This window comes from Schistosoma mansoni, chromosome 7 (assembly GCF_000237925.1).
Source record: "Schistosoma mansoni strain Puerto Rico chromosome 7, complete genome".
Taxonomy (NCBI): Eukaryota; Metazoa; Platyhelminthes; class Trematoda; order Strigeidida; family Schistosomatidae; genus Schistosoma; species Schistosoma mansoni.
In genome coordinates, this window is record NC_031501.1 from 3,307,896 (window position 1) to 3,316,015 (window position 8,120).

An 8,120-nucleotide genomic window follows, 5' to 3' on the forward strand; every position below is an offset into this window, starting at 1 on the left:
ATCATTGTATAATTTTTAATGTATAGATTGAGACAGTACCCTATGTTGTAACTTGATATTTAATAATTCACTAATACATTCTTTAAGATACCAAGCAATATAAGTCTTTTTCAGAAACCTATACCAGGTAGTAATCCGCGAAACAAAGTGTGAAATTGATCCTTACCGGAAGTTGCTACACTCGGTTTAAAACCAGTCACTCAATTCTCCTAATGTTAACACAAATATTGATTCCTTTCGGACATCATTAACTTAGATTTGAACCATTCATGTTATTCATTTCCATCGATTTGTATTTTTCTTTCAGTGTATTCCACATTATTTAACGCTTATTTATTTTAAAAACTATATTGAGGATTTCACAGTACCGTGAATCTAAATCATAATTTATGTAATATTTCTAACTACTAAATAGTAGTATAATCTGTCATCGGAAATTTATTAGCGACGATCAACTAACCATATTACCAAACTAAGCTGTAATTTTTGTGATAATCTCATTGCATGTTAACTGTTGTAAACTTTACTTCGATCAGATAAGTAATAAGCCTACTTTTTATACAACATACTTGGTAAACCTGGATCCATGACTGAAACATTCAAACCTAGACCGACATTACGTATGATTGCAATATTTACTGAGACTAATGGAACAAAAGTACTTACTTACGCCTGTTAGTCCCAATGGAGCATAGACCGCCGACCAGCATTCTCTAACCCACTCTGTCCTGCGCCTTCCTTTCTAGTTCTATCCAGTTTTTTTTCATTCTTCTCATATCTATCTCCATTTCTCGGTGTAATATGTTCTTTGGTCTTTCTCTTCTCCTTTGGCCTTCAGGATTCCATGTGAGGGCTTGCCTTGTGACGCAGTTGTGTAATTTCCTCAATGTGTGTCCTATCCACTTCCAGTACTTCCTTCTGATTTCTTCCTCCTCTGGAATCTGGTTTGTTGTATCCTAAAGTAGAATGTTGCTGATAGTGTCTGACCAACGGATCCGCAGTATCTGGCGTAGACAAAAGTATGCAGTAGTAAACAGGTGAAATATAATGTAGGATTAGCAGTTGGGACTTGTCCCTTATTTTTTAAAAAATCCGTTTAAAGAATAATGAAATGCTGATAGTTGGGTGTATTTTAAAGATTATTTGCATAGGAATATATTTGGTATTACAGACACTTTGTTGAAATAACCGTTTAAAACTAGGTAGAATAAGGCAACTGATTTTTCCTAGCTTGGGACTTCTCATCAATGGATATCCATTACTTTAACTGAATTCGGACCTAGAAATAGTGTCTTGTGATGAGTACATTACATTTAAATTACTGAGTTAGGATGCAATAGTTTATATTTTTAGCTTCTCTCAATTGTCAATGTTGCATGACTGTCATGAAGTGGTCATTAATTAGATGACTAACTTATTCTCACAATGTGATCGGACCGCAAATGTCATGACTTTGAGAAATATTACTGAAGTTCCTATAAGAACTTAACCACTACAGAGAATACGTTTATTAATTAGTTGGATGAATTATAGAGATTATTTCAATATAAAAAGAGAGTTTCCTAGTGTTTTCTAGTTTTCTGTAGTTCATCATATAACAACAATTCAAGATATCTCTTAAAAATAATGCTAATTATGTCATCAAACATACTGATGTAGGGCCAGTGAAATGTCACTGAACCCTAGCCAAATCATCCGGCAGTTGGGTCACTAAATATCGAACAGATCATCGATCCCCGTCAAAGTCAAGGACGACCAACGTGAATCAGTTAATCATACGTCATGGACTTGCCCATGAGGTGGTGGTCTCATTAAAATCTCTGTACTCATTTTTACTAATATATTTACGTAATCAAGCTCTTTGTGTTATACAGTCTTCAAAGTAGACATAATACTTAAATACGTCGAATGGGGTAATCCACGTTATATGCTGACCGTGAGGTGTGACTTCGAAGTTAGCTTGTTCGTTACACCGTTCCCGTCTAATTTGAGTAGGCCTCCAATCTTTCGACATAGATCATCAACGTTGATAGTCTACATTGAATTAAAGGTTGGTTTGATATTGTGGACAGTTTTCTCACTCAAGAGAAAACTGCTCATCATTCGTAGACAAAATAATGTCTTGATAAACACGTCATAATCTTGAAGCCATTTTGCTAGCTCATTCTTTTCTCATTCATATAGATAAGATTCACCCTAGTTACTGTCTAAAATTGAATGTTGAATATGCTCAATTCTTGTCATCATTTTAATATTAATCATTGTATACTAACGTCCTTGTAATTTTTACAAACCTAAATGACGTCATTTCCGCTTTTTCACTTAATGACTCATTGGACATGGTAGTTGAGCTTTATATTTTCTTATTCATGTCTATTCATTGATTTACGGTTGGTTAATCTTAATCCCTATTTAGAAAATAATAAAATGTCATTATGATAATGATCCAGTTCATTATAAGATGATTATCAAATTTATTGATTTATTTAGACATATAAACATTCGTACAAAGAGGCACCAAATAGATATGCAACACATGAATCATTCGATTTGTGTGAGGGCTGGGATACTGCTCCGGTTGCACAAATCGAAACAGGTGGTTTTCATAAAGGGCAACACCCAGAGCCTTTGACCTGTATGTCTAATCCAAAAGGCAATGGATCAACGTTAGGGGATGCAGTCCCATGAGAGCCGATGACCAACAACAGATACATACGCCGTTTGTTCCCTAAGGATCCTGGAGCCTATGCACACCATTGGTTTGGAATCAGGGTTTTCCAACTCCTCCAGGTGAATTCTACATATCCACCAAATCGGTTAAACCACTGGATATTCGCTTTTCATCCTCTCGATTTCGTGAACTACACCCCCACCACAAGAAGGCGATGAGTAGGGCTTTTCTGACAGTGTCTGTATATGTGTGACCATGTGAGAGAATTTCGCGAGGAAGAGCTGACTCTCCCCACTCTTGGCCGTACTAGGGAATTTGGGGGGCCACGATTATCAAAATTTTCAAATTGTTTATGTAATTTACTTTTGATATTTATTAATCCCTCATTATCCCTTTGAAATATTTTAAACTCATTTTTTTACGCCTGTTACCCCTAGTGGGGGAGCATAGGTTGCCGACCAGCATTCTCCATCCAACTCTGTCCTGGGCAATCCTTCCCAGTTCTTCCCAGTTAACATTCATTTTTTTTCGTATCTGCTTCTATTTCCCGGCGTAATGTCTTCTTTGACCTTCCTCTTTTCCGCTTTCCTTCGCCATTCCAAGTTAGGGATTACCTCGTGATGCAGTTTGGTGACTTCCTCAATGTATGTCCTATCCACTTCCAACGTCTTTTCCTAATTTCCTCTTCACCTGGAAGCTGGTTTGTCCTCTCCCATAAAACGCTGTTGCTGATAGTATCCGACCAATGGATGTTGAGTATTTTGCGTAAACAACTGTTTATAAATACTTGTACCTTCTTGACGAAGGATGTAGTACTTCTCCACGTTTCAACTCCGTACAGTAGAACTGTCTTGACGTTCGTATTGAAGATTCTCACTTTGAAGTTAGTTGATAATTGTTTTGAGTGCCACATGTTCTTTAATTGTAGAAATGCTGCCCTCGCTTTGCCGATCCTTGCCTTTACATCTGCATCCGATCCTCCTTGTTTATCAACGATGCTCCCCAGGTACGTGAATGTTTCCATCTCCTCCAGAGTTTCTCCATCAAGTGTAGTTGGGTTGGTGTTCTCCGTGTTGTATTTGAGAATCTTGATTTTAAACTCATTTTATAGTTGTTATAAGTTCAACAGTGACTGACATGCTTAGACTTAAGTAAGAAAGCAAAGATTTTATTATGAATTATAAGTAAATTCAAAAGTACATTTAAAGTTGTATCGTCTGATTTATTTCTATAGTCAATGATCAAATTCATTTACATTGAACTCGGCAGTATTTGATACCCATCAATCAATAACTTGATCTATGTATATAATTCACAATATCATTAGATCAACCTGCTTCAATCAACTAATATAACATTACTTGAAGAAACAACTTGAATAGAAAAGTCTCAACTGACGGTCACTATTTCATGATTCTAATAGTATTTACATTTATGGTACCTTTTTTTACGTAGTCTTGTTAGAAGTTATCTTCTGTTGCTTGGATATGTTTTGAATAAGTGTTCATTCATTTTGTCTATTTGAGTTCTAGGATTTTATGATGTCATTTCACCTGATCTTAACATTGTTGAATGTACTCAATATTTATATTTTTTTCTAAACAGCATATTGAATAAAACTTATACGTTATAGCTAAATTCATAAGTTAAATGAAGCTAGACCACTATGGAAAACCTGGAAGCACTGGACGGCTGTTTCGTCCTATTGTGAAACTCCTCAGCAGTGCGCACCCACGATCCAACCTCACGAGATTCAAACCCGGGACCTACCAGTCTCGCACCAGAGCACTTAACCGATAGACCACTGAGCCCGCCGGCATCCGATGGTGTTAATGTCTAAATTCAACCACGAAAATGTACTCACTAGTGACTGGCTCCATGAGGTATTTCCTGGAGTTCTAGTGAGAAGCAGTAACAAGTGGAGTTAAACCAGGTCTGTTGGTAGATATCAACTCACTAAAAACGTTGGTGAATGGTTGCTTAATTTCGTGGATTGGTTGAAGTTAGACATTAACACCATTGGATACCAAATGATTAGTCAAAACGTTAAGTGTTTGCAGGCAAGACCGAAGGTCCTGGGTTCAAGTCCTTCATGCAAGATCATCGATGATTACTGTTAAGGAATATCATACTAGGACCAATGTTTTCAAGTTTTCAATGGTGGTCTAACTTACATTAACTTATGAATTCAACTATAAATTAGTTAATATTTTGAAGAGTTAAAAATGTCATACAACAAATCATTTACATTATTATTACCTATTAAATGTAACTAAACAGAATTATTCACTTCAAATTATAGTTGTATCCCTTTTTTTATTTAATATTCGCATATCATAATATTTTCATTGTTCTCATGGATTTAATTAGACAATGAATGAATGAATAATTCATTGATTGACAGTTAACTAATTATTAGATCATAGTAACAATTCCGTACATTTCAATATAGAATTAACTGATCATATGATGGGAGAACGTTTTTTTTTCAAAATATTCAGTGAAATTGTTTCGTCCTATTTGGGACTCATCAGCTGGATGCAACTGCATTTCAGAGTTGATGACGAAACGCGCATTCTGGATTCCACTACTAGCCACTATCTATCTTTGCTTATAATGCTTGTGAATTTAGACTATATCGAGGCAATACGCACAGTATGCACATATGCCAATAAGAGACTGACCAGTTGCAGTCCTAAAACATCAATGGGAAGATTCAAACAAACAATGCTAAGTGAATTCAATGAAATTTATTATGGAAATCATGAATTGATAACATTTAGATATTAATTGTTGTCGTTATTAATATTAAGATATAATTTGACAGATATATTTTAAGTGTTCCAGTTTCATTCACTTGGTATTATTTGCTTGTATTTTCCCAGGTGGTTATTAGGATTCAGGGACTGAGTGGATAACATGATAGCGTTTCAAGCGAACAGTACTGGGTTCAAGTCCCGGAGTGAACATTAATTCTGGGATGCAGGTACACTCAGTTGACAAGTCCCAAATAGGACGAAACACAAGCCCTGGATTTCACTGCTAGCCACTATCCATCTTTGTTTCGAGTTTCATTCTATAGCCTATTGTTGGTTGAAAAGAAATTAAATTGAATGTTTTAATATTTGTTTATAATTCTGTCTAATCAATTTGACTATTTTCAGTTTCAATTTATGTATGTTTACTTAAATATATTAGTATAGCGAGTTTGTGGAGATTATTAAGCTTTATAATTGACATTAGATAGACAACCATTGAAAACAAAGAAACACTGGATATCTGTTTCGTCAAAGTGTGTGAATACCCAGCAGTGTTATTCTATGATTATACCTGAGAATTGAACACAAGAATTTTAGGTCTCGATGGAGACGCTTAAAACATTAAACATGTGTTTGATCCTCGGCAGGGATGTGGGAATAGACTGAAGAAATGTTTCATGATAGCATGAAATATTTCTAGTACTCCTCGACTTTTGACGGTATTCTAACTGAAATCAATCTATGGCATCTATGAAGCACATAGAATGCACAAATTAAATCAATCTCTACAAAACCCCCCTTATTAATATTGAAAATAAACATAAAGAAATACGTTTACTGTCAGCTACTTTTCACACACCTGATTTGATTTTCCCTTCTTAGCCCAGATTCCCACTCCTCAGTTTTATCTTATCATGTTGTGTAACCCACTTGTTTCTTGAATAATTATTAATCTATAATATCTAAGTTTTCGAGATTCACTGATTATTCTATTTTTCATTTTCATAAATGTTTGAGTTAATACTATTTTTGATAGTCGGTTTAGTTATCATTGCTCAGGTGGATGATTTTGCTGAAGTTTTGTTCTTTGAATTTTGTGCTGATGATATCGTTCAGAAGAACGATGAAAGCTCCCCGACCAAAAAACTATCCAACTCAGAAAACAAAACTTTATCAAAATTAGTTATCATCGCTTTTAAAAAGACGATTTTATGATGAGTGAACGGTTTCGAGATAGAAATTTCGAAGTGAATAAATGAAATGAAAATTTCAATCATTTATTGATATAAACAGATAAAAAAAGATGGCGGTAAAAAGTTTATTTAGAATAATTTTTCTGGAGAATTTTTGTCAAGAAAAACGGACGCTAATGGGAAAATCGGGAGGAATAACGAGCATATCATAATAGTAATGATGATCTGTTAGTGGGGGCGGCCAGACCGAAACGTGGCACAAATTCATGAGGTCACTGAAAAGTGGACTGAGCCATATTGGTAGGTGTAGACTACGTGGTTGGGATCCGCGAGATGGTTATAAACCTTGAATGACATAACTTGAAATCGTTTGCAATAGCGAAGGTGCATCCACTCTTTGTGTTCTGCCAAATTCTAATCTTCTGAATTCTTCATGTCCTTATCTTTTCTCTCTTTCCAAATTTATTTCACTGGATTATACTCCTTGAATAACATATTTAAACCGTAATCTTTCTGATTACTGCTTATACTCTAACTACTTCTACCACTATGGGATTTGAATCGACAACTACATCCCTGTGCTAATGTGGTACGGCCACTCGAACTAATGTACGTACGTACGAAGTTCTACGTTGTGAGTGACTGACTGTTAGTGAAATCGCACAAGAATTATTATTTTATTGTAGAATTATTTGAGGTTAGAAAATGTGAATGAACATATTTTGACTGAGTGTTTGGATGTCTCATATACACAATGAAACTTAATTGTTTTACATTCAACTCAATTGATCGATAGTTCAGTAATGACCAATGTAAGGCTTGTTTAGTCGATGATGTTGCCGATTGAGTTCTACCAATGAGGTTGTAACATAGTCACTAAACTAAGTGACCAAAAAATCACATGAACCATGTTGAAATGTTGTGTAATTCGAAGTAGTCGACAGGAAATCCATGCATTGATCTAGGTTTTTTCTGCTGACATATCTACAATCTTGAGGGAACTAACACTTTACTTTGGATTTGAACCAGAATCCCACAACTGTTAATGATGATTACCGCCCAGTATGAAACCTAGTCTAATATATGATTTCCTAATAATCATTTACAACTACGTACCACCAAAATATGTTTCATATGTTATTGAGTCACGTAGACCAATGGCCATATTCATTCAACACTCAGGGACTAGATAAATCTAACAGTATTCGCTACTCGGTGATCAATCAATGACATCCTATTGAAGTAATAATTATTATCTTGTCAATCATTTTCATTTATGTTAATCTACTTATAAATTATTGAATGATTAAAAAAGCTTGTTCATTTTTTTATTAGAAATAGACCTAATGTATTATGTTGCTAGTCATTGACCATAATTTAATTAGTAAATATCGACGAACATAGCAAAACAATATGAATACATTAATTTCATGAATTCTCTTCCTGTACTGGTTACTAACAATAATGTTATTCTAAGCAAATATGGATAGTGGCTAG